This window comes from Lutra lutra, chromosome 1 (assembly GCF_902655055.1).
Source record: "Lutra lutra chromosome 1, mLutLut1.2, whole genome shotgun sequence".
Taxonomy (NCBI): Eukaryota; Metazoa; Chordata; class Mammalia; order Carnivora; family Mustelidae; genus Lutra; species Lutra lutra.
In genome coordinates, this window is record NC_062278.1 from 9,510,664 (window position 1) to 9,537,359 (window position 26,696).

A 26,696-nucleotide genomic window follows, 5' to 3' on the forward strand; every position below is an offset into this window, starting at 1 on the left:
TGTTCATTTCTGGCACTGGAACAACCTGTCTCTTTACATTAGTTCAGTTCTGTAGAGAAACGGTCATTTAGAAGGAAATACTTGGAAAATTCAGGCACCCGTCCATTTTTAAAGTCACAACTGAATGATTGCTTTCTTATTGTGCTACACAGGCCTGGAAAAATCATTCCTTTCTGTACATATTTTTCTTTTTTGCTTTGTGTTTTCATTCTGCATAAAACACACATATGTGCCAGAAATGAAAACATTTTCAAAGGGCAAGTTTCAAGGACAACTAAAAATAGGACCTGTTGCCAAATATACATTTCCCCCATATGTAAATGACTGGAAAGGAGCACAATGAAAAGCATATGCTATTCAAATTTTCTTTGGGAAAAAAAAATAGCTGGAGGATTTGACTTCTGGCCCTGAAACTCTTTAAAGTCGTAGTTTGCACTTAAATTTTATCCTATGTCTTCAGACATGATCCTTTGCATAGTTTACGTCTATCTTCTCATGAACATTGAAAAAAAAGAAAAACCACTACTAAGAAAAATTTCATTCTCCAAATGGGAAAATTTTATTTCATTGCATCAGTCTGTGGCTTGACATGAAACATTCAAGTCATAATCGAGGCTGAGAAAGGTATAAAACCAGAACATCTAATTCTCCAGCAGCCGCATCATAGACCCAAGAATGAACCAATGAGTTGAGAAATAAGTACAGATTTATTAAGAAAAAGCCTTTGGTTTCTTGTCTTCTGTGGTCTGCAACCAAGAATCACCTCAAATTCTTTCTGGGGGATAGAAAAAGGATAGAATGAAATACATTAATTAAAATCAAAGACATCAACAGTGACAGGGATTTGCTTCTGATTCGGGGGTGTCACCCTGTGTGAAAGTTAATTGCTCTCTGTGCTTAAAGCTGTGCCTTGTAACTTAGCAGAACCAACATTCATTAAGAAAAATCCCACTGGTGAGCCAGTCTCTCGAATGCCTTGTTTTATCATCTGGAAAAAAAAAAAGGTTTGATCAACAATGAGTCACAGTCACAGTTGTTCCATGCTGTGGTATAGTAGAGTCACAAACCTGAGTCGTAGTCTCCGTTGTGAGGGTCTCCTGCGCAGCTGGGGTCAACTGAGCTCCCTAGAGCCCTTGTCTCCGTCTGACAGAGCTGTGGAAGCAGCACTGGCCCACACACTGTGACTGCAGGTCTCGACCTCCACCCTTGTACTATCTCACTTTCCCAGCACTGGTTAAATTTTGCCTTCTGTATCTTAATATTTCCATGATAGAACATGGAAAAAGAAACAGAGAAAAGGTTTCACCTTTGCGATGAAGAAGTTATGACCTTTGCTCGCATTTGCCAGAGAAAGTGGCTTACAGCACCAATTAACATGAATTATTAACTCCCAGATTAATAATTTATTAGAAGCCTAACGGCCCGAGGCATTGCTAGATCACACTATTGAAAGAAAAACGAAGAAAACAGCATAGCTCTAATTATAATCATTGGTCGACGGTGCTTGGAATAAGTAATGGCATTTACAGTTTCTAAAGGGTTTTAAAAATTTCCCCTTAATACCACATGGGCTGTGCAACCGGATGAATTAACTAATAATTCCTATAATGACTTGTGTGATGTTGATTTAAAAAAAAAATTAACAAGTGCTCACACACCCCTTCCTTTGTGTCCACTTTTCTTTGAAGCCGCTGTGCATGTTAATTTGAACACACACCTGAGCTGGACACCTGCTGTATCGTCGACATGTGCCTGAGGTGGTGCCCGGAGCCACACAGAGACATGGGGACTGGGCGTATTCGTTTGTCAGGGCTGCTCTGACAAAGCACAGCACACTGAGGGCATTTAAATCCCCGAAACGTATTCTCTCCCATTTTTGGAGACCAGAAGTCCAACATCAAAGTGTCCGCAGGGTTGGTTCCTTCTAAGGGTCATGAAGGAGAACCTGCTCTAGGCCTTTCCCCCAGCTTCTGGTGGTTTCTGGCAAGGTGAGGGTGGGGGGTGTTCCTTGGCTTATGGAGGCATCACCCTGATCTCTGCCTGGATCTTCACAAAGAATCTTCCATGTGCATGTCTGTGTCCACATTTCCCCTTATCTTAAGTTTGGCAGTCATGTTGGGTTAGGGGCCCACCCTAATGACCTTGCTTTGACTGGATTACCTCTGTAAAGACCTGAGAGCTGAATAAGGGCATGTGCTGAGGTGTTGGAGGACTAGGACTCCAACTTAGGAATTTTGGGGGATAGGTGGGGCAGTGAACACTCTTCACCGAAAATGGGAAGTCTGGCCTGGGTCTGTGCTCTTCACCATCAGTCTAGGCTGCCTCCCATTTGTTGGTCTTTTTGAATAGAAAAAGCTCATGAAGGCAAATTCAACTTAGAGCAGCTGATTGAGTCCTATCCAAGAACTGTCCTCAGCACATTGGCTCTTGGGGACAGTGTGTCTGTCAGCTCAATCAGGGATCTGGCTCATTTAGGGGATCAGACTGGTTAATAGCGAGGGGCTCTCTAAATTCCCTTCAAGGCCCAAGCTCACTGTATTTTGAAGTCTAGAAGATCTTTCAGATCCTTCTATTTAACTCTGGAGCACATGTTTTCTTAAATCACATTTTAAAGGCATTTTAGGAGGGAGAGACCTAATTACTCTCCTTTTTCCTTCCAAATTCCTGTTCTTAGAGCCACAATTAGGTAATATAGTGCCACTCTACCTTGCAAATCAACCTGACCTCATCATCTCTTGAAATGGAAAAAGAGAAACCAAAGGGCCCCCGGTCTTATTCTTTGGCCTTCTGACTTGGCAAGGAAGCAAAGCTTGAAAATCCTTACTCTCTAATGGAAGAGGGAAAAGGAAAAAAAAAAAAAGAGCTAGGAAAAGGAGAATCAGGAAAAGGAAAGGAACAGAGAAAGGAATTTTGCAAATAAAAGTAAAATTTGGGCAGGGGATTTAGAAAACTGCTTTGCTTCATCCAGTGTCAGTTGTCAAAGGTGAAATAACCCATGGTTATTCCAGTGGTGAGACCCAGTGTGGGGATTTGCATGGACTGCTTCTTTTTTTTTTTTTTTTAATTTTGTTCTTTCTTTCTTTTTTTTTAAAATTTTTTTTTACCTTGATTATCTTTTTTTTTTTAATTTTTTTATTTTTTTCAGCATAACAGTATTCATTGTTTTTGCACCACACCCAGTGCTCCATGCAATCCGTGCCCTCTCCAATACCCACCACCTGGTTTCCCCTAACCTCCCACCCTCCCGCCCCTTCAAAACCCTCAGATTGTTTTTCAGAGTCCATAGTCTCTCATGGTTTACCTCCCCTTCCGCTTCTTATCACCTCGTCCCGCTCCCTGCCAAGCTCACGCCAGGGCCATCTGGAAGATTCATTGCAAAGATCAGATTCTCAAGAACATATGCTCCATTTGGCACCCAACTTCAATATTTTTAGGATTTTCTCCTTTCCTTCTTTTTGTTTCTCTGTGAGTGCAGACTTAATAGCATTTTAGTGTCATTTACGTGTCAGACCACTTCCTTGTTTTTCTTCTCTTTTGACCAAAGAAGGTGATAAAAGTCATACATGAGCATGCCAGGCAGATTATAGAAATTCGTTCCTATTTTGCTTGAATGAATTGTCCCCCCTTTTTGGTATGTTTACAGATGTGCTCCCTTCTGAAGGCAGAAGTCATGGAGTCATTTATCAGTTGACTTAAATGAGGCATAGAGAGGTCATTTCGGAGGGTACAGTGAGTCCAGGAAGGTCCGTGCTTTGTGTCTTTGTGTTTCTAATAGAGGATCATCAGATCTGTTTAGGAATTTCTGAATCTTGCCTTGAAACAGCTGCCTTAGAAGTTTGATCAGGTCCCTATGTCCCTCCCTCTCAAGGGCTCCACTCTTCTTTGGCCACTCTCCCCAGTAACTGGTCATTGATATACCACCTAGCAGACTGATAGATTGCAAAAATGGCCACACTTTCCAGCTGTTCCGTGTATCTGTGTTCACTGTGAGGTGGTTTTGCAGTCGTCTCATCAGAGGGTAGAGTCCATCTGTTTCCCCGACCTTTGAATCTGGGCTGCCCTGGGACTTGAACCTCACTGTCCCTTTCTCCATGCTTGGAGGAGCCATGCTAACAGCCAGTGTGCATAATCTCCTGGGGTCCTTGCTGAAGAAGTTTAAATAAACTCTAAGCAAGGCCAGCCTGCTCTGCCAATGTCATGGCCCTGGCTGGGAAAGAATGGGATCCTGGCACCTGGATGCAGGGCGGTGATTAGGAAAAGGTGAAGGAGGCGCCCAGGGTGTGGGTTAAGGAAGCACTCCCTTTGAGGTCCATGCAAGGACAGGGGTGAGTGACTTCTGAAAGTCTGTGCCTCTTTGATGTTCTTGAAAGTCTTGAATCTCCAGATTCTCCTATACTTGATGAATCTACGGAAGTAGCCTACACCTCCCATGAAGAGCAAGTACTTCCTTCACACTTGGAGGCAATGCAGAGACCTCTCCCCTCCTGGCCCCAAAACCTATAACTAGGGTTTCATCGTGGCATGCCCCAGGGGAGGATGGGACAGCCCTGACAACTGAAGGAATGAGCTGCAAGGAACCAGCAGGACCTGCGAGCATCTGTGGCCCTCGTTCCCAGGGCTCTGAGGACATGGAGCTTGGGATATAAGCTTGGATAAGAGAGAGTTTATTGATTTGGGAGCACTTTTTCAAAATCAAGGACTACAGGATGATGTGCAAGCTTGCCATAGGGGACATCCAGGCAGTTGGTGTCAGTCCCTCTGGAAAGGTGATTGGTGACTGGACTGGGGTGGGAATCCATGGAACAGGGAATTTTGATTCCTTGCACTTGGAGAGCAGGAAGTCTATAATTAAGACTTTAAATCTGATACTTTTACTCCATCCCTGGTGCTTGCTCTACTCACTAACATTAAGAACTTGTTTACTGGCCTTATAAGCAGATGATATATGCTGATATCTGCTCCTGGAGATGGGTCTTCATCAGTTAGCCTCCAGACTGCTGCACAGCATCTACCCATGGCAGATGCTGAGTAATTCTTTGTCAAATGAATGAATGAATGAATGAAATCTGAGCTTAACTTTGAAAAGTTCCCATTCCCATGATCAAAGCCTCTTATGGGAGAGTCTCCTCTGAAGCCCAGCACCTCTCTGCACAAGCTTGCCCCTGATGGTCCTGAGGGTGCCCCCCTGGAGCATAGCTTCTACTGAAGTGAGGGCATCTTTGTGGGCAAGTATGCAGATCTTCCGTGGTAGGGCTGGGGCCAGGGTGGAAAACCGTGTGCCATACATGAGGAAATCTGGTGCTGCTTCTAGTTACTTTTTACCCAAACCCAATGTCTAAAACGTGGGACAACTTAGTTGTGCTGTGTTATGGGTGGAATTGAATGCCCTGAAATTCATATGTTAAATCCTAACCTTAGGGCCTCAGAATGTGATCTTATTTGGCTAGTGAGTCCTTACAGAGGTGCTCAAGTTGAAGTCACATCCTTAGGGTGGCTCTGATCCAATGGGAGCTGTGCCCTAATTCAAAGGGGAAATGCATAGGAAGAAGGTACCTAGGTACACAAGGAGAAGACAGCCATGTACAAGCCAAGGAGGGAGGCCTGGAACAGATCCTTCTCTCGAGGCCCTCAGAAGGAGCTGACCCCACTGACACCTTGAGTTTGGATTTCTGGCCTCCAGAAGGGTGAGACAATACATCCCTGCTGTTTCAACCACCCAGCTGTTGGCACTGCATTATGGCTGCCATAGCAACCTGAATGTCTGTTTTCTCTTCCCGGAACTTGCGCTCATTCCTACGGAAATGCTGAGACCTCTCCATCACAGACCCTAAATGAGACGCCTTGTCATCCCCTTCCTGTTCATCATTAAGGTTTAGAATCAAAGATCCCAGCTTTGCTTGTTGTGTTTATAGTGCCCAGGCCAAGAAGAACATGTGAAGATACAGCAGTCCCACCCTGGGACTGGAACATGGAAGAAGGTCAGCGAAGAGCAACCTATTACGATGTCAACCTTCTGGAAGAAGAATTAAAGGCGTGTAATCTCGTTTGCTCCCAAGACAAGTAATGATTATCAGGCCCCAACTTCTGGAAAGTAAGATGCTTCTGCGGATATCTACAAGGATAAACAAAGTTAAGGAACAGGTTATAAATGGGGCCTGTGCTTGGGGACCGTGACTCAGTGACACGGGCTGTGTCTCTAACTAGATTCCCTGGCTCTGCCTCCCCCTTGGTATGACTTCGCTTCTTCCCAGCATCGCTCTGCCTCAACGCCTCCGAAAAGCAGAACCTAGGAAAGAAAGTGAAAGATTTTCTCTTGTTTCTGATACGTTTTGGAAAGACATTTATTTCTTAATGAAAGAAAGTTTGCAAAATGCTTGCTTCAGTGTTTGCAAATGATGATTTCTCCCCTCTGGGGCATGTTTTCATTTACTGATGCCTGATGCTGCCCTGACCTAGGGAGCTTGACTCTCAGGTGACTTTCAGAGTTGCCATCTGACTGTGACCCTTGTTTAGGGAGGGTCATTCAGTTCCAAGTGTCACAGGGAAGTCCATCTGCACTCACTAACCCCCCTGTTCCTCTCTTAGGTCAGTCCCTGGGGGTGAAGAAACACTGTCTTAGTTAAAGCTAGAAATAATGTTACTGGGAAATACTGCATCATAGATGCTGAGATTAGGAGACTAGTCATGCCTTCATTGAAGGCACATGTCTCAGGCCTCCTGGGTATGACTGCAGGGACCATGGGGTGGGCTAGAAAGAAAGGTGGAAATGAGATCCGAGTATATGTATTGGGCAGGGGTGGAAGCCACGTGCTCTGGTTGCTTTGCAGGGAACACGGATCACAGGCAGGGTGTCCCAGGGTCCCAGACAAGAGTAATCACACTGCAGAGCAATGGCCTGAGGGGAAGTAAATTAAAAATGAATAATAGGTTGGCCCTAAGGGGAAGGAGCCAGGCAGCCAGTGTTAGGAGTTGTGAGTTTCCAAAGCCCCAAGTTTAGGCTCACCTGCGCAGGTGCTAACGTAATGAGGTCTGATCATGGCGGAGCTTCTACTCCTCACCCCTAAGACCGGGGAAGCCGGTTTACCCTGACATGTTCAGAATGATAACGTCCAAATTTCTGAGTGACATGACATTTGGGGAGGGACTCAAGCAGGGAGGGTGAACATAGATTTTTACCTGGCACTCTCAGGTAGGCGGCTCCACGCAGGGGTCAGTATGTGCTTGTCAGGACAGAGGACAGATATGCTAATGGTGGGACTGGCAGGAGGCAGGGCTGACTCCTCACAGAGAGAGGGCTCGCCTGGAACGCTGAAGACTCCACCTGTCTCCCTGGTTGATTCACTCATTCACTCTAGAGTGTTGGAAAAGTCACCAAACCTCTCTGTTTTCATTTTACTTGTTTGTAAATAAGGAAACAATAATGTCCACTCCACTTGTCTCCCAACAGAAATACTGAGAAATTGGAAGTGGTTTAAAGTGGTTTTAAAGAGTGTTTTGGAGTTATAGAAGAAAGGAAGGAGGAAGGGCGGGGTAGGGCAAGGACAAATGGAAGAAGGGAAGGAAGGAAGGGGGAAGGTGTCTTTGTCTGGACTGCTTTAACAAAGATACTTATAAACTGGTTTTGTAAACAAGAGTTTCTCACATTTCTGGAGGCTGGGAAGTTCATAGTCACAGTGCCCTCAGATTAATGGTCTGGCAAGGGCCTGCTTTCTAGATGGCTGTCAGTTCTCTATAACTTCACATGGTAGAAGGGGGTAGAACACTCTCTGGGGTCTCTTTTATTTTTTTAATTTTTATTTTTTTTAAAGATTTTATTTATTTATTTGACAGAGATCACAGTAGGCAGAGAGGCAGGCAGACAGAGAGGGGGAAGCAGGCTCCCCGATGAGCAGAGAGCCTGATGTGGGGCTTGATCCCAGGACCCTGGGATCATGACCTGAGCCAAAAGCAGAGGCTTCAACCCACTGAGCCACCCAGGTGCCCCCTGGGGTCTCTTTTATAGGGGCACTAATCCCATTCACGTAGGCCCCACCTGCATGATTTGATTGAATCCCAAAGACCTACCTCCTAACACTATCATTTTCAGCTTTTCAGGGTTAGGATTTCAGCTTATCAATTTGGCAGGGGTGGGAGGGACACATAAACTTTTGACCACAGCAAAGGGGAAGGAAGGAAAGAGAGAAGGAATGGGGGAAGGAAGGGAAGGAGGGAAAGAAGAAAGAAGGGAAAGAAGAAAGAAGAGTGGGTGAACGAAAAGAGGGAAAGAAAGTAGTTACTTAAATCTTATCTCTGCTCTGTGTTGGGATTTCTGAATTAATTCAGTGAAAGTTGGGTGCTTTTGGGGAATAGATATAGAAACTCTCAAGATCGGTGTCTTGAATATTTAAGTTAGAAAAATGTTGAGAAACACTGTCACCAAACTTATATCCTACGTGGAAAACCTGAACTACTGGTCTCTGGAAACTTAATGGCTTTGCACGAGTTCACTTTGGTTGTTGTTGTTGGCCGCAGCTGTCCTTAAACTATCAGGATTCTCTTTAAAACTGCAGAACTGTGCAATATACCTTACACATCCAGTCCTAACCACAAAACCCATCACAAAGCATGGAAGAGCAGATCAGCAGTAAGAGGATATCTTTGAAAGACTAAGATGAACATTAAATTAATCAACCAATGCTCTGGGGGGAAATGGCCACTAATTTCAAATTTTTCATCTCTAGAAAATCAATTATTATTATGTTTATTGATGTTGTATTTGTCACTATTTTCAGCCATTTCCCCTGATGGCATGGGTTAAAATAAGAACATTGTAGTAAAAGAGATTAGACATGTTCGATTCGGTTTCTGGACTTTCCACCTTTTAGCTACCTAGGGTTTGGGGAAGAAATCAACTGCCACCTGGCAGAAGCTGAGCTTGCTTTTCTTCATTCCTTTCTATGGCGATCCCTTTTGCCTCTATAAGATTTTAAATATTTATTTAAACATCAGCTAATGGTCTGTACTCATGAGGAAGGATTTTGGAGACATGAATGTATCCATGAACACTCCCTTTCCAGCTAGGATGGTTGGGGTTCGGAATTTGTTTCCTTACTCCCCGAAGGTTCTCAAGGTCTCCATGTCAGGAGAGGATGGAGCTCCCCATTGTCAGTTTCTAAGAAAGAGTCCTCCATGCTGATATGTTTGATCCCCCAAATGGCCCAGCCTCTGCTTCTCATGACAAGCTGCAGACCTGATGCTCCATTCTCTGTGAATGGCTCTTCTCCTTTTTGGAGCACAGGGTGATTTGGAGTTCTCACAGCAGTGAGCAGTGATAGGGTGCTGGGTGGCTCAGTTGGTTAAGCATCTGTCTTCAGCTCAGGTCAGGATCCCAGCGTCCTGGGTTGGCACCCTGAGTGGAGTTCCCTGCTCAGCGGGGAGTCTGCTTCTCCCTCTTCTCCTGCACATGCTCTCTGTTGCTATCTCTGTCTCTCTCAAATAAATAAAATTGTACCAAAAAAATGGGTCTGTCAGTGAAATAACAAAATGCAGATCGTTCTCCCATTCAGGGACATGTATATTTGCAGATGCAAATATGCAAAACCAGTGATATATATGGCCTATGTAGAGCATTAGAAGAATGATTCTAGAACTACAATCCATGTTCCATGTTCCATTGATAGAGAAATTGGTAGCATTCTGGGGAAATACAAAAGTGAATTAGACTAGATTTTGCCTTCAGTGAGAACACAGTCTAGTGAGTACGTTACGTTGTTGAATTTTAGGTTTATACATATACCTATGTTAATATACTCCAAATCAAAATACAATGGGAACAATTTCTATATGAGACCTTCAGATTACAGATGCGTTTATAAACTCTATATTGGCTTCAGGTATTTAAAAATGACATCTGGTGCTGTAAATATATGTAAGCATTTATATAACATGGGAGCTTATGAAATAATAAGAAGAAAATATCACTTTCTCCCCTGATCTCTCTCTCTAGTGGCACCTATAGGTTAACTGTTTGGTATGTGTTCTTGTTCAATTTTTTTTTTTTTGTCTGTAAATCATAAAATTAAGGCACATCTATGGTGGATATTTTTGTGTGCCATCATCTCATTTTTCAAAGGACTGCTTAATCCTTTCATATCTTGGATGTACTAGAATTTGTTTAACATTCCCTTGTTGTTGGACACTGAGGTTATTGCCAGTTTTTTTTCTTCCTTTAAATGGATTATGAATAAGCAAGAACTTGTTATAGCAGGAATATTGGCGTTACAAGTGGTACCTAAGGAATGTTGGTAGTTGACCAACTACTGAAACTTTCAATAGAGGGACAACATGATGAGGGTGCATATTGAAAGGATTCAAGGTGGAGCCTTAATTGGATTGGAAAGACTCCAAGCAAGGAAGGCCAACAGGCTGTTTATACAATAAGATAGAGGAGAGATGCTGAAGAACTGGGGTTCTAGTGATAAAGGAGGAGAATGTTCTAGAATTATAGTTCATATTCCATTAACTGGGATAAATTGTTAATAAAGAAGAAGATATTAGTTTCCAATTACAATGAAATAAAAACTACTGCCAACTTTTGATTTTCTAGGGGTGGGACAAGTATGGCTAAGACATAGAAGGCAGCTAGAACATGACTACAAGCCAGCTGATGGACATTGAGTGTCCACACTTGGGGACCGATCTTGGAGTGAATGCCACATGAGGTAGAGTAAGGAGACTGAGATAGGAAGGCAAGTTAGAGTTGTGGTCTTTCTTCCCCACTGACATCAAAGGCAGCTTTCCTGCATTTTGGGTTCTTGCTTCCCACTTTGGCAGTTGGCCAACAAGGAGGGTTCTCATTCAGCTGGAATGGTAAAGGTGTGCCAGCTTATGGCTCAGTCTTAACCATGGTTAACTCTACCTCAGTAATCAAAATATGACCTCTTTTAAACCCATAGAATTGGTAGGAGCTGATAACTGATAAGATATAGAAATAAAGGAAAATTTGAGTGGTTCTGAGATCCAAACCCAAAGGAATGGATTTATTGTAGTGATAGCAACTAAGAGAACCTGGAAAAGGTATCAAGTTTTTTTTTGGGGGGTGAAATCATGTGAAGGGATGTACTTAAGTTTTTAGAATGCAAGATGAAGCATATATAATTGACAACTGAAAATTTTGTGTTGTAACTCTGTGGAGAGTTCTATGAGAATCATCATGACCTGAGTGATGGTTGGTCCTGAGAAGGATGAACTTGCCCTGGAAAAGGTGGGGAAAAAAAAGCCACCTTTTGGAGAACAGCAGTGTTTGGTTATGAGTAGAAGAAAGTTCTTCCCAGAGTCAGAAGATGATGCAATTTCAGAAGGAAGGTGTGTTTTACAGCATTCAGTATTGTGCAGGGACAGATGAGACAACACTGGGAAGGGGCTGTCAGGTGTGCAGGCTGAAGGTGATGGGTGCCATTTAGGATACAGTTTTTGGGCAGGCTGGGGTGGCATTTTGGTATGTGTCTCTCCAATTTCTTCATTCTGGTCATAGAACTAAATTTTGTTACATGTGCTGATGGCAAAAAAAATACTCATTTCTTTCCATTCTTTTCCATTCTTTCCTTGTGATTGTGTTTGAGGTGGGCTTTTGGTTCTATCATTCTTAGGTTGTTCATAGTAATAGAAAGCTCGAATGGCCTAAGTGCCCAACAACTAATAGTCGACATAAGTAGATTTGGCCAGTATTGTACTATTAAATGGTCAGTGTTATAATATTTTCCCTCTCTCTCTTTTTTTTTTTTTGTAGAAAAGCAATAATATATGGATACATAGGAATGGCCAATCACTTGTTCAAATGTATCCTGGTATGATACCAACCATGTCCATGACTGGGAGCCTTGCAGGGTGGAAAAAGCCACATCCATTTTTTTCTACAAACTACAGAGTTAGAAAAAGAAAGATTGGCTCTCTTGACTTTCCCCAGCCAGAGATGGAAAATTTAGTCATGAGTGTGGGATTTTTCCAGATGGGTCTGACTAATGATTAGAAAGGCCTAGGGAGGCTATACCTGATTTGCAAGATATGAAATGAGCATGATTTCTTATATAGGCCTGATGACATGCTGTGTGTGCACAAGAGAGAAGGTTAGCTCACACACATGCTCCCACCTTTAGATTGTCAGGTATTTGTGCTGATAACAAAACTGGGAGCCAACATGAAGTTTTGTAGTTTACTGCACTCATGAACTGGCAGTATTATAAGTATCTAAGAACCAAAAAAATTCAAGAATTTATCTGTTCTGAGTAGAACATACAGGAACCTTGTCACGTTATGATGTGTACGTACTAGATTTTGAAACCACTTTAGCTGTTTGCCAATTAATAACATTTAAAGGACATATTTTGAAAGAAAAATCAGATTCACAAACATTTTCACTTGGTAGTAAATTTCAGTGAAATTCACTTGCAGGGTTCAAAATATGGTTCTAAGATAGTCTGGTGCTATGCAATTCTCTAGGAATATAATTGTCTATGTGAATCATAAGCAGCTAAAAAGGAAGGGGTTTTAGAAACTACCTTGTAATCATTTTTTTAAGAGGAAATTGAGGCTTATAGAGGGGAGAGGTCATACAGTCAGTGGTTAATTTTCAGCTCTCTTGAGTCTTAGTCCATTGCTCTTCCCAATGTACCATCATTTCTCTTGTATAAACACAACAGAGTGATCATATACATATCAGGGGATTTCCAGGATGTTTTAATAAAGTACCCATGCAAAATTATATGGTGGCTCTGGGTAATTTGGACTTCCTAGACAGTACCAAGGACTACATTAAAAATTATTTTTTATCAAAACCACCATGAGATATCACCTCACACCAGTCAGAATGGCTAAAATTAACAAGTCAGGAAATGACAGATGCTGGCGAGGATGCGGAGAAAGGGGAACCCTCCTCCACTGTTGGTGGGAATGCAAGCTGGTGCAACCACTCTGGAAAACAGCATGGAGGTTCCTCAAAATGTTGAAAATAGAACTACCCTATGACCCTGCAATTGCACTGCTGGGTATTTACCCTAAAGATACAAACATAGTGATCCGAAGGGGCACCTGCACCCGAATGTTTATAGCAGCAATGTCTACAATAGCCAAACTATGGAAAGAACCTAGATGTCCATCTACAGACGAATGGATAAAGAAGATGTGGTATATATACACAATGGAATACTATGCAGCCATCAAAAGAAATGAAATCTTGCCATTTGCGACGACGTGGATGGAACTAGAGGGTATCATGCTTAGCGAAATAAGTCAATCGGAGAAAGACAACTATCATATGATCTCCCTGATATGAGGGAGAGGAGATGCAACATGGGGGGTCGAGGGGGTAGGAGAAGAGTAAATGAAACAAGATGGGATTGGGAGGGAGACAAACCATAAGTGACTCTTAATCTCACAAAACAAACTGAGGGTTGATGGGGGGAGGGGGTTGGGAGAGGGGGTGGGGTTATGGATATCGGGGAGGGTATGTGCTATGGTGAGTGTTGTGAAGTGTGTAAACCTGGCGATTCGCAGACCTGTACCCCTGGGGATAAAAATATATGTTTATAAAGCTGTAAAAAAAAAAAAAAAGAAAGAAAGGATGAATCCCCAAGTTTTGTAGCAACATGGACGGGACTGGAAGAGATGATGCTGAGTGAAATAAGTCAAGCAGAGAGAGTCAATTATCATATGGTTTCACTTATTTGTGGAGCATAACAAATAGCATGGAGGACAAGGGGAGATGGAGAGGAGAAGGGAGTTGAGGGAAATTGGAAGGGGAGGTGAACCATGAGAGACTATGGACTCTGAAAAACGATCTGAGAATTTTGAAGGGGTGGGGGGTGGGAGGTTGGGGGCACCAGGTGGTGGGTATTGTAGGGGGCACGGATTGCATGGAGCACTGGGTGTGGTGCAAAAATAATGAATACTGTTATGCTGAAAAAAATAAAAAAATTAAAGAAAAAAAATTATTTTTTGGGGGAAAGGGTATCATATACACACACAGATAAGTTACTGTGGAACAACTTAAGGATATGTCCTTCTCTATTCAGAAAGAACACATGTGCTGTGGGTAAATGACAAGGACTTGCAGCGCCTCCACAGACCTGGATCACTACCTTGGGTGCTCTCTACCCGACAGTGAGCCCATTTATTTTCCTCCACCACCAGGGACAATCAGCCCTCTGTCCTGTCCCATGGACATCCCATCCTCATGGGTGGTACCATGGAGAGTGTCTAGGGTGTGATGTTCACCTCTGAGAATTCATTCTAAAATGAAGATGCGTAATGGAGTTGACGGGGACTGGGATGGATTTCTGGACAAAGAAATCAGAGTCTGCTTACAAAGGATTAGCAACAATGGGGACTTTTGAAAATCTTAACTGGAATAATAATTACACAAATCTGTGGAAGTAATAAACAGAGCAAGGGAACTCACATGATAAGCAGTAGTTCTTGGCCTGCCCCGAGTTGCTACTCCCAGTTCTACCCTCCCAGCACCCCAAAGCTTTACCTTTAACTGCTTCTGTTTTGAATTACCTTTTTGGTCAATCTCATATCTCTAAATGCCACTGGTTGTTGCCCACAGCTTGTCCGCCTTTCCTTCACCTCCCGGTACAGCTGAATTACCACTTTTTCCTCCATTGCTACTATGAAAACATCTTCTCTCGATGAATGGAAATAAAACTGAATCCCAACCTTGTTTCATATGTAAAGTAGACTCCAAATAAATTAGAAACCTAGACAAATTAGTGGGCAGTACAGCCCTGTGTCTGTCACATATGTGTGTGTTTGCATGCGTGCATGGGCGTGTGTGTGTGTGAACATGAAACTGGGGAAAACTGCAACCTTCAAGTATTGTTGATGGAAGTGAAGGCTTATGAAGCCCTTTTTAAAAGCTATGAGCAGTCCTTAGGTTAAGTAGGTGTGTCTATTATAATGCAGAAATTCTAGTTTCAGTGATAAATTTTAGGAAAATATCCTAAGGGTCCATAAATGGATATGCAAAAGAATTTCCTGTGTAGCAGTGTTTGTGCTGCATAGAATACTATGCAGATACCAAACTAGGTATACACATAACAGAATGAAAAGATTTTAAAAACAGAGTGAAGAAAATAAAAACAGAATATTATCTTTAGAACATTACCATTTATGTAGATTAACACTATATATTTCATAAGGATATATCAAAACTCAACAACACTAGTCAAACACAATGAGGTGACCACCCATGGTGGGAGAGATGATTATGGGAATAAAAGGCAGCCAACCAACCAGTCAATCAATCAGTCATAAATCCAACATAAACTGATGATGGCATGGCCCACCATTAACTAGGAAGATGATTAACTCAACTCTGTGCATCTAAGGCTGAAAGGGGTAAGCCAAACTAAACATAGTGAACCCTTCCTGGTCGCAGATTTGTACCAGCATCTGCTGTTGGTGCCAGGGCCCTTTGGTCACTAGTGTCCTTACTTGGCCCTTCTTTGTCCCAACTCTAGCCTGCTCCAGTCTGTTGACCTGTTCCAGCACTAACACTAAGAACTTCTGGATCTTTCCAGGATTTGCTGCTCAGGCTAGGTATCTGGGGTGGGAAGTACTTCATAGCCTCTAGACCCCACTCTGTCATTTCTGCTTTATTGGGACCACCTCATGTTACCTTTGGGCACCCTGTAACATGTTCTCCTTCCAGAATTTCAAACAGAAATTGGGGACCAGCCCTCCTCCTTCTCAATCCCCTCAAACTAATTGACATTTTTATTATTGCTCCTACCTCAAGGCCACCTAGGTAGAAACTGGACTTATTCTAGGACCTGGGCAGCATACTGACCCTGGCCTCATTCCCTGTGAACCCCTCCAAGTTCCTTTTGGCAGGCTTGGAACAAATGCATTTATCCTTCTGCTGTAATGGGAGCTGCTTTCACTTCTGCATTCTGCGATCTGCCCTCTACTTTGCTGCTCACTCTTCCTGGTGCCTCCCAGCTCAGACACCTTCTGGGATAAACCTGTTCAGAAACATTTCAAGAGTTCTATTTGCATTTAAAGGTAATAAATGATTGTTGGGACAGTTTCTAAAATATAGGAAAGAACACAGAAGAAAATAAACAGATATGTCCTATCTCAACACCCACAGAACCATTGTCAAATTTTGGTGCAATTGCCTTTTCGTCTTTATTCTGGGAACCGTATTTACATCCTTTCTGGGAACCGTGTTTATATACTTGGAAGTGTAGTGTGTATGGCATAGTGTATACGTAACATTCTTAAGCATTTTCTGTGGCTGGGCCATACTTTATTAAATCATGCCCCTCCTGTCAGAAAATTAGTTGGCTCTATCATTTTTGACCATTAGAAGCAACAGAGTAATGGACAATCTTGAATGCAATGCCTTTTCTGCATTCCAGATGATTTCCCTAGACTGAGAAATAGGATTATTAGGTCAAAGGATATAAATATTTTTAAAGGCTTTTTGTTTTACTAGATGATTTTCCTGAAAGGTTAACTCAGTTTATCCGAGTTATGTATAAGGTTTAGAGCAGATAAGACCCTTTTAGCCTAACCCTCACTAGCGTTTGCCAAACAGCTTAGTTGCTACATGAAAGGATTATGAAAATGCTGAACTTGAAAGACTCCAGAATTAAGAAGTAGAAGTGTCCAAGTCACAACAGATTTATCTCCTCCTAAGTTTATTATTTTGGGGGCAGTGACACTATCTGTCACTCTCTACGTTCCATTTGTTCTGTGGCTGCGCATTGGTGACCAGCCAGCTTGGCAGTAAGTTGGCAATGTTTAATAAGATTGTCCTCCATGATTGAAACAAATGACTCTCTTTTTGTCATCAGAAAGGGAACCTTTATGCATTTGTTTTAGTAATATAAGATCTGACATCATTAATAATCTGGGCTTGCAACTTGTGCTTGTTGAATACAATAGATGAATGAAAAATTAAATTTTTTAGTAGATCATAAGAGATGTGCCAATAGATCAAAAATAATTTAGGCAGAGTACCTCTGATGCCCATGACATTCCATTGTTTCTACTTTTTGTTAGGCTAGCACATACATGCTGATATCATTCGTTGTGAGTCCTCTGAATGTCATAGTCTAGTGTCCAAAGACTTGCATTAGCTGGTTCTCCCTCTGGCTTTCTCCCCCATTACTCTCCACCCTGTTTCACCAATCAAGTCAATCTGCATGATGTTCCCTGAGGATAAGATGCAAAGCCCACCTTCATGTTTCTGTCCCTGTTATATACTTCCTTTGAGGAGCAACCTCTCTTTGCTGACAGGCTGTATAACTCCTCTCTTTCCATGACCCCCTTTAAAGCTCACTTCCTGGTTTCATTTCCCAGATTGCTCTTTCAAACTGAGCATTTGCATCTTGAGGCTCTAGTGTTTTGCTTTTCATGTGGTTGCGGCTTCTCCAGGGCCTTTATTGATGCTTGGTATTGGACAGATAATCAACTTCAGGAACATAGAGACCAAGACTTTGCTTCTTTGCCTTTTTATCCCCACCAGCCGGTAGAGTTTGAACTTCATAGAGTCATTTTGGTGTTCCTTCAACTCCCATTTCTCTAGCATGTGCTTGAGAGGACACACTGGGTTTGTGCCTGCCTGAAGCAAAGTAGCAGCCAGCACCATCTGCCCAAGGACTGTTTAAAAAAAACTCCCAGTTCTGCTTTCGTTCACAAGGGAGAGGGAGCTTTGCAATAACCCCAGCACCAAGGCTGGCTCCTCAGCTGGGGACCTGCAAAGACTGCCCAGCGCAGGGACTGGTTCCTGTATGAGTTTTGTTTGGAGCCACGGGGCCAGGAAATGCTGCTGGGGATGGCACTGGGGGTGGGGAGGACAGGGGAGAACAGGCGATGGCTGGCAAGCAGTTGATTTTTGCATAAAAGAAAGATTCTAGAAAATGTACTGAACCATCTCCTTTGCCCTCTGTTCCCTTAGAACGTATATTTCACAGTGTCAGGATGAAAATGTAATTCAATAGTTGCAAGTAATGATAGCAAAAGGTGGTCCCATGACATCACCATGCTTCCTCTCCTTATTTGTTGGTGAAATTTCCTGGCCCCTCAGTTTTTCTGAAATGTACATGGAGTGAAAAAACAACCTTATGGATTTTTCTGTTTTATCTCTTGTGGTGTGTTGTTGGGTGCAGTACAACATATCTGAGTTGGGATTTGAGGAACAAACTCTTCCCAGGCTATAGGAGCAGTCTCTAAAATCAATCAATCAATCAATCAATCAATCTATGGACACTGTGATCCTTGCAACTAATTCCCTCGGTGGCCACTGGGAAGCTTAGATCAAAGGGTGAGACCACTGCTAACTACTGCAGAGGGTCACAGGCTTGTGTTTCTGTGCTTTTTAATTACCCTCAGGCTGACCTTTTTCCTGCCCATTTTCCCTTTTGCCATGATATGCTCAATTCTTGGTATTGTACCTTTTTGATTGTATTTATTTATCCTGAAATTAAACTAGTTATTTTGAGATTGTTGTAAAGTCATATGTAGTCATAAGAAATAATACAGAGAGATCCAGCATACCCTTTACCCGGTTGTCCTAGTGATACAACCTTGAATAACTGTTGTAAACTATCATAGGTGGGAAATTGACATTGGTACAATCTCGTAGGCATGCTCTCCCCAGCTGACCCTCAGTGACACCTGGTCATATCAGGTAGGTAGCGTCCCTGTATCAAGAGAAAGGGAAGTATTTGTTCCAAGGTATTTTTTTTTAAGCATTTTGCTTTCTGTGCCTCATCTGTCCTCTCTTGGTTCCAATCTACTAAGTAGCCATAGAGATTTCACAGAAGAAGGAGAGAAAAATCCATCTTGTTCTCAAAATGGCTCAGATGCTCTAGGTGCAGGCAGTCTTTGATTCAGCTGGTAGTGTGAGATTGGGTGAGCTGAAGCCATACAGAGACATTTAATAATCAAAGAAGAATGTTCTAGAGAGAAGGGCAGGTGTCAATATTCCATAAGAAAGTTTTGAGGTATTTTTAGTTAAGAAATCACAGTCTAAAGCAAACGACTTTTATTTAATACATCTGGTAGTCCCTTCATGTTTGTTTCTCATATAAAAAGTCTTTTGCTATAGTGCATGAATAAGAAAATCTGGGTTTTGGATACAGGTGTGTGACTACTGGAGAGGAGGAGGAGAGAGACAGACAGACACAGAAACAGACAGAATGATGTAGGTAAAGACAAGAGCAAGCATAAAGGGAATTGTCATACAGGTTCAGAAGGGGATACTGTTGGAGACCGACCAGGTCCTTGATGCACTTGCTCTAGAAAAATAACTCGTATTGGAAGGAAAGAGAAGAATTCCTGGTATTAATGGTACTGACATTTCTCTTAGGATTTATGTATTTTCCCATTCTTGGCATGTTGTTTCTCCTAGACTCTGTTGGTTGTAAGGAGGATTGGAGAGGTGTTTCAGGACGTCTGCTCCTCTCTTAGGCATGGAGGAATAAGGGAAAGAGAATGCACCTGGGGGAGAGGGGCTCCTGATGGGTGGCTACAGGTGGCAGGTACTATGGGGAGAGGAGCGCAGACATAGCAAAACTACAAGATGGAAGGAATAGTTGTCCTGCATTTGCTCCTCAAACCCCCAGTATCCTGCCAGCACCTTCCATGGCACACAGGTTAAGAGAAAGTTGGGACTGTATCTCATTGGATTTAAAAGGATGGGGTCAGGTCCATTGTGGTGGTCGTGTGGTTTTTAAGGCATAAGTAATTTATAAATACCTTTCTGATTTTAAAATAAGCAAACAAGCAAATATCTCAGCTATCCTTTGTAGAAGCTTTTACATTTTCCCTTTCTCTAGATGGCCTCCTTATATGACTGCCCACAAGCTGTGGAATCCTTAGGAAATATCCACCTTCTCTGGTTGCTTACTTCTCACTATCATTTAGTGCAGACTCTTTACAAACAGGAAAAAAAATTATTGACCTCTTCCTTCAGTCATACATTTTAATATAGTTTGGCATACCGAGCTGTCAGGCTTTGATCTCCTGGGTCAGAGTTCAAACTCCTTCTAATCCTAATGTCCATATTTCTAAATTTCTCGGGCAGTTTCAGGCATAAGCCAATCAATGTCAATAAAAAATCATAACAGGGTTATACTTTGCGCAGAGCCTGATGGCTTTTTGGATGGTGTCCTCTGGTAAAGTGAAGGTGTTTATCTTTGTTATGTCATTAGGCACTTTCCCCCTTTATCTTCTGTATCAGAGAATAGAAGTGAGTACAAATTGCTCTCAGCCCTTGTTCATTTTTGAGATAAAGAGGAACCTCCTTACCCAAAGGAAACTGAATCTTTGTGGTACATGGGTGTGATGATTGATTTTTATGTGTCACCTGGCTAAACTATGGTTCACAGGACTCTGGTGAAACACTTGACGGATATTGCTGTGAAGATAATTTTAGCTGTAAATAACACCTGTAATCAATTGACTTTTTAAAAATTAACATATAATGTATTATTTGTTTCAGGGGTACAGGTCTGTCTTACAGTCTTACACAATCAGTCTTACACAATGCACAGCACTCACCATTGCACATACTCTCCCCAGTGTCCATCACCCAGTCACCCCATCCCTGCAACCCCCCCTCACCTCCAGCAACCCTCAGTTTGCTTCTTGAGATTAAGAGCCTCTTATGGTTTGTCTCCCTCTCTGGTGACTTTAACAAAGTACATTACTTTCCATAATGTGGGTGGCTTTCACCCAACCAATCAAAAGCCCTCAGAGCAAAGACTAAAGCTCCCCAAAGAAGAAGGAATTCTGTTTCTGGACTGCAATGGAGGAAAATTAAGGCTACAATGTCAGCTCTGACCTGAATCTCCTGTCTGCCAGCTTGCCCTGTGGATTTTGTACTTTTCAGTTCCAACAATTGTACAAACCAATTCCTTAAAATATCATATTGGTTCTGTTTCCCTGGAGAAACCTGACTAATTGAGTGGGGGAAGGATTTGGACATCAAGACCAACCACCAGAAGTCTGTCTGCCCAGTGACCACAGGCACCAAGCATGAGCATCCTGAAATGGTGTGTGGTTCTATAGCCAGGCTTCTGGTGAGGAGCCAGAAGACTCAGCATCATTCTCCCCAGCAGGTCCCTGTCAGGAAACCTATGACACACTCTAAGAGTTCATTGAAGAGACCATTTCAGAGGTAAAGAGTAAAGGAACCAAGAGGGTGGTGCACCGGGAGGTAAGCCTCCGTGGGAATCTGTTAGTGTCCTTAGGCTTAAACAAGCAGAACAGGGAATGAGATTTATCGGGGATACCTCCTTTGATGGAGGTTGGGGCCATGGGCAGAGGAGTGCAGACATTGGCAAAACTGAGGGTTGAGCAAGAAGGTGTGGGGGGAATAAGTACCTTGGCCTTTGTCTCCTCCAACCCCAATCTCCTACCAGGACCTCCCATTGTCAGACCCCAACCCACAGCCACGGGGTGAGGAGGATCACTGGGAACATTCATAGGGCTGACCTCTTGGGATACTGAACAGAGGAGAGAAGGGCAGAGAACGGATCTGGGGAACCAAGAGAGAATAACCAGGTCATGTAGGAATCAATCTCTGGAGAATTCTAATAACTTACTTTTAATAAATTGTAGGCTTGATTTTATCAATTAAAGAAAAAGAACCAGGTTATTTTGCAGTGATGTTGTTCCTCTATTCAGCAAGGCAGTAGAGGGATATAAATATATATTCCATGGTAGGAGGGAGGAAAATTCTTGGCCTCCCTGGACTCTGGGGCTCAGGTGACCCCTAATTCTCAGTCACTTGGGATGGGAGCTCCTTGACTTATATCCTATTCTCCTTTCTCTTTTCCAATCCCTCCAAAAGAGCCAGACCCTAGTTCCTGCCTATTGTCACATGGCAGCACAATGCGGACAATTCCAGAGTCATGCCTTGGTATAAAAATCTATTATCCTCATTATATGTTAAAAAAAAAGTCTATTATCTGTGGGTGGATTGCCTCATGCACAGATATCAGCATCCAGTTTCCTGTGATAAGACAAGGGTTCAGCCTTTTAAGTGAGCATTTGATTATATGCTTATGGGTTCCTAAGTAATAGCTTTTGATGACTTGGAAGTGATTTATAATGCTGACTGCCCGTGACTTGCTTTAAAGCAATTGAAATGATAGTTTTGAATAGAAAGATTTGTTTAATTTATCCTGAATGCCGTGCCCTTAGTGGGGTTCTTACAATCCTTAGCTGTTATATTGATTTTCTATTAAATTCCAGCACACCATCTGTGTGCATATGAACAAGCTCTTGAGTCAGGATCTGTTGGGTACTTATGGATCACTTACCTGATGCCAGGAAATGCGCTAACTCCTGGTTTTGCAGAGATCACAGTTCTGGATTTTTCTGGGCATGCACAGATAGTTGAGGGGACAAACACACGGTAGCAGCAGTGAGATCAGAGTGGTGTTAGAGGTATTCACAGAGGAACAGTGTTGTCCCAGACCCAAGACCTTGGGAAGGTGACCCAGAAGCGGAAACACTTCAAAGCTTCTAACTCCTGAAGGAAGACCTAGAGCAAGCCTGGTGGCTGAAGGGAGAGCAGAGGAGTGGAATTCTGGGAAGGACAGGTTGGAGGGGCAGAGGGTGCGTGAGCAGGGGTGGGTGGGGGTAAGGACTTATCGGGAGGAGCTGGCATCCATGTTACAGCTTGGACCTTATGGTGAGTTCAAGGAGGGAGCCCAGTCCCTTCCAAGTAGGGAAGCAGCGCAATAGGATTTTAATCGTATAAAGTAAAAATGTGTGTCAAGATGGGTGGAGGCTGGATTGGGGGCTGTTGGGGCAAGACTGAGGAGGCAGGCCGATGAGGTGGATAGACCAAAACCAGTGAGAAATGCAAGAGCCTGGATTAAAGTCATGTTTGAGGCACGGGAAGAGGGATAGAGTATAATGATATCTGTGAGAAACACTAATAGAACTTTGCCTGAAGCATGGCTCTGTTTCCAACTTGGTTGGCGAGACAGAGAATCACCAGTACAAACAGAGAAAGAGGAGGACGGGTGGGTGGGTGGAGAAGAGGTCCGTGTGGTTGCGCTGGCTGGAGGGCATCCAGGTGCGGATGGCTGGAGGTGGGAGGATACACACAGACCCGAAGAGAAGGATACCGTTGTGGCAAAGACTTTATAGTTAACACTGTTCCAGGGGAGGGGGCATAGAACAGTGGATGAGACCACCGAGAACAACCCAGGCAGTGAGAAAATGAGAGAATCTGAGATGAGCATACTATTCTCCATGATTTTATGAACAATTGAGAGAGTTTATCATTTTAAAAAAAATGTAAAATTATACAAAAAGAAGAGACGGAGAAAGAGAAAACTTCCAAGGATAAAGATGCAATAACCATGGGTCTGGGGAATTCATGAGTTCGTGGAACGAGAATGTTGGGAAGATGGGAACTCGTGACCCCAGGGGATAAGGATAAAAAAAGACAGAAATAATTCAGTTGGATTGAGAAATTAATAGGGTGTTGGGGAGTTCAGCTAGAGCAGTTTCAAGGGGATGGTGGTAGTGGGATTGGGGAATGGGAAGGAGGGGTGGAAGCAGAGAGAAGTGTGAGATGTTGCTTCAGGAAATTCCATGGGGGAGAGAAGGAACAAGGTAAGTAGCTAGGGAGGCGATTGGAGTCTAGATCCAGACTACTACTGCCTTTCTTCTTTTTGAAGGCAGGAAGAGCTCAGATGTTATCAGGATGAGGGCGTAGTCAGAAGGGAGAGGTTTCAGCCCCCTGTGAGGATGCAAATGTGAAGTCTCTCAGTGGGTGGAGATAAGAGACTGGACAGACAGGTGAGGGTCAGAGGAGCGGAGGGTGTATGCACAGGATCCCAGTTTCCGATTTCAAGGGCAGAGCAATGCCTGGTGAGGAAAGACTCAGGGATGGTTTGTGGCAAAGCATAGAGAAGCTCGGGGAACTGAGGTGTCCACATGGACACTAAACAAATCCGAACATACCAACCAAAGCCTCTTGTGAATGTGGGGCGGTGAATGAGTGCAGGGGTAAGTTAGGAGGGAACAGAGCCTGTGGGCCCAAGACTCAAAATCCTTCAAAGACTGGGAAAGACAGAAGCAAAGGCAGGGTCCAGTGGAGCCCTGGTCCATTTAGACAGCCCTTTACAGGGGTTGGAGATGGGCACTGACCCAGTAGGCTCACAGGGGAGGCAGATCGATTCAGATGTTGGGCGAAAACTGTGAGTCAGTGAAAGCATGTTAGGGGAGCTGCTTTTTTGGTTCCGTGTTTCTCTAAATGTAATGGCTGCAGAGGGTAGGGCAGATAAACGAGAGAGAGGGGCACCGGAGAAAAGTACAGCAGACAGAGAAACAGTGACAAAAATTCTTTGTTATGAATCGGCTTTAAACATATTTTACCCAGAATGACTGTTTCTCTGTGACAAAGAACTCTGCATTTGATGACCCTTCTGTCTCACCAGGGCTCAGGTGTCGTTCTGATGGGCCTTGTTTATGGTGAAGGTCACACTAGCAGTAAAGCATATGAGTTTTGACAAGAAGAGTGTAAATAGAATCATATTTCATGACTCCCTAATTTTTTATAGGTAACTATACATCTGAAATGTCACCACAATATTGTTTAAAATGCAGAGCTTCCTATTAAAATGGGCATTTAAAAACAATTGTATTGTGTTTGTCTATATGTATAAATAAATATATAAACCTAATACATTATGCTATGGCATACTATATGATATTATGCTATGTTATATTTTGTATAGGAAGTTAAGGATAGCATTTTAGTGAAGTTCATTAGAGTCACATTGGTGTATATCGTTATATATCTATACCTATGCCTATCTTTTGCTACCTCTTTTATCTCAAATTTTTTAGACCCTAGATTGTTTATTAAACTATTCTGGGTTGTCATCTTTAGACTCACCAAAACTGAATTATTTTGAATTCCGTAATTTTAAAATGGACGTTTGGGTAAAAGTTCATTTGTGGATAGCTGAATGTTAATCACTCTACCCGAATTTTTCCCTGAATTATAAGACTATGTTGCTGTGCAAAGACCTTGAAAGACCAAGAAACGACATAAATTTATGATATAATTTTCTAAATGACCAGCCGTCGCTTCTTTAAGAAATGCTATCTTCATTTGTAACTCTCAGGATACCCTGAAATTTATAATACAAATAAGATTTCTGTGGTATTGAGTCCGCAACCCACACATAACAGCCCAGTATATCTTCATTAACAAGAAACATTTCTATTGATTTCATTTTGCGATGTTTCATATTACATATAACAAATATGTATGGTCACCTAAATGAATTATTACAATCCAATTTGAAATGATTGTATAGGGTTATTGTATTATCTCTAGGATGCTTTAGTCTCTGGGTGTCAAAACTGTTTTTATTTAATGGAATAACATGGAAAAGTTAATCAGAGTAGGTTAACCTCTGTGGAACTGAAGGTCACACGCATTTACTCTCAGTTGGAAATGGAGGAGCTTTTGGTTTTGAACTCTCACTGGGGGTGGGTGAAGGTGGAGGAAGGAGTAACCAGGAGTGATTTAATGCCTGTGTTTCCTTGTGTCTTGCTACTCACAGTTGGCTTATGAGGCTTTTCAATAACTGGATTTTTGATTAAAAAAATTTCCTGTAAGGGAAATAAAATTAAACAGGCAATACAAACATAATAAAAAATCAATACAGCAGTTAACATTTCTATTATATGTTATTGAACGGCTCTGCTTCAGCCTCATTCAGCTTTGCATATACGTGCGACTGCTCAGAGTTTCCGACCAGGGCTGCGGTGAGGATGAGGAGATGCAAAGAGTCTTCTTGTCAAAATTATATTTTCATGGTAAACGGTGCTGCTTATAATTTGGGTCCTTTCACTTCTGAGCCAGGAGCACAGGGGTAGAAACCTCTCTTTTGCTTCACTAGCCTCTTATATTTGGTGAACACACTGTGGACACCAAGTGGAATATTTGCTGATCCTATCAAAACTCGCTCATGCACATGATGCTTTCCCCTTCAGAAGTCTTTGTTGTGAGGTTCAGCTTTTGCCTTAGTGAATGTGTTGGGATTTATTTATTTATTTATTTATTTTGTCTTGCTTTAAAGGCACTTGCTTGCTCTTATAGGACTCAGATGCAAAGGTGGATCGCTGGAAAGACATTCACTTAGAAGCTGAGGGTAAAGCATTCCCCATGCATTAATTCCTCTAAAGTTGCAAAGTTGAAACTTCTGGTTTAAGATCGTCAACGGAGGTAGTTGCCGAAGTCCTCCCTTCTATTCCAAAAATAACCATAACATGAAAATCCACAGGTCAGTTCAAGAGCTGGAAATGGAGTCCTCCAGGCACCAAAAATAAGAAGTCAGCTTTGCAGCAGAAGGCGGCCTGGGGACTCTAGACGTGGGCTGACCATGAACATGAGCTGTAGCAGGACCCCTGGGAGTGAGTTTGGGTGTCGAGATCCTTGGTGGACAAGAAGAGACTGAACTCTCAGTGAGAAGACCATCCTTACTGAAATAAGAATGGTCATAAAAATAGGAATCAAAAGCTCCAACCACCAGTCCCAGATATGGACTTTGTGTTCTGGAACTTGGGTAGAAAGAGTTGCTTGAGGGAAATCAGGAAGCACAAGGTGGTAGAGTGTGAGTGTGAGTCTGAATGCACACAGCCAGATTGCAAGCCAAGAAACCCCATTA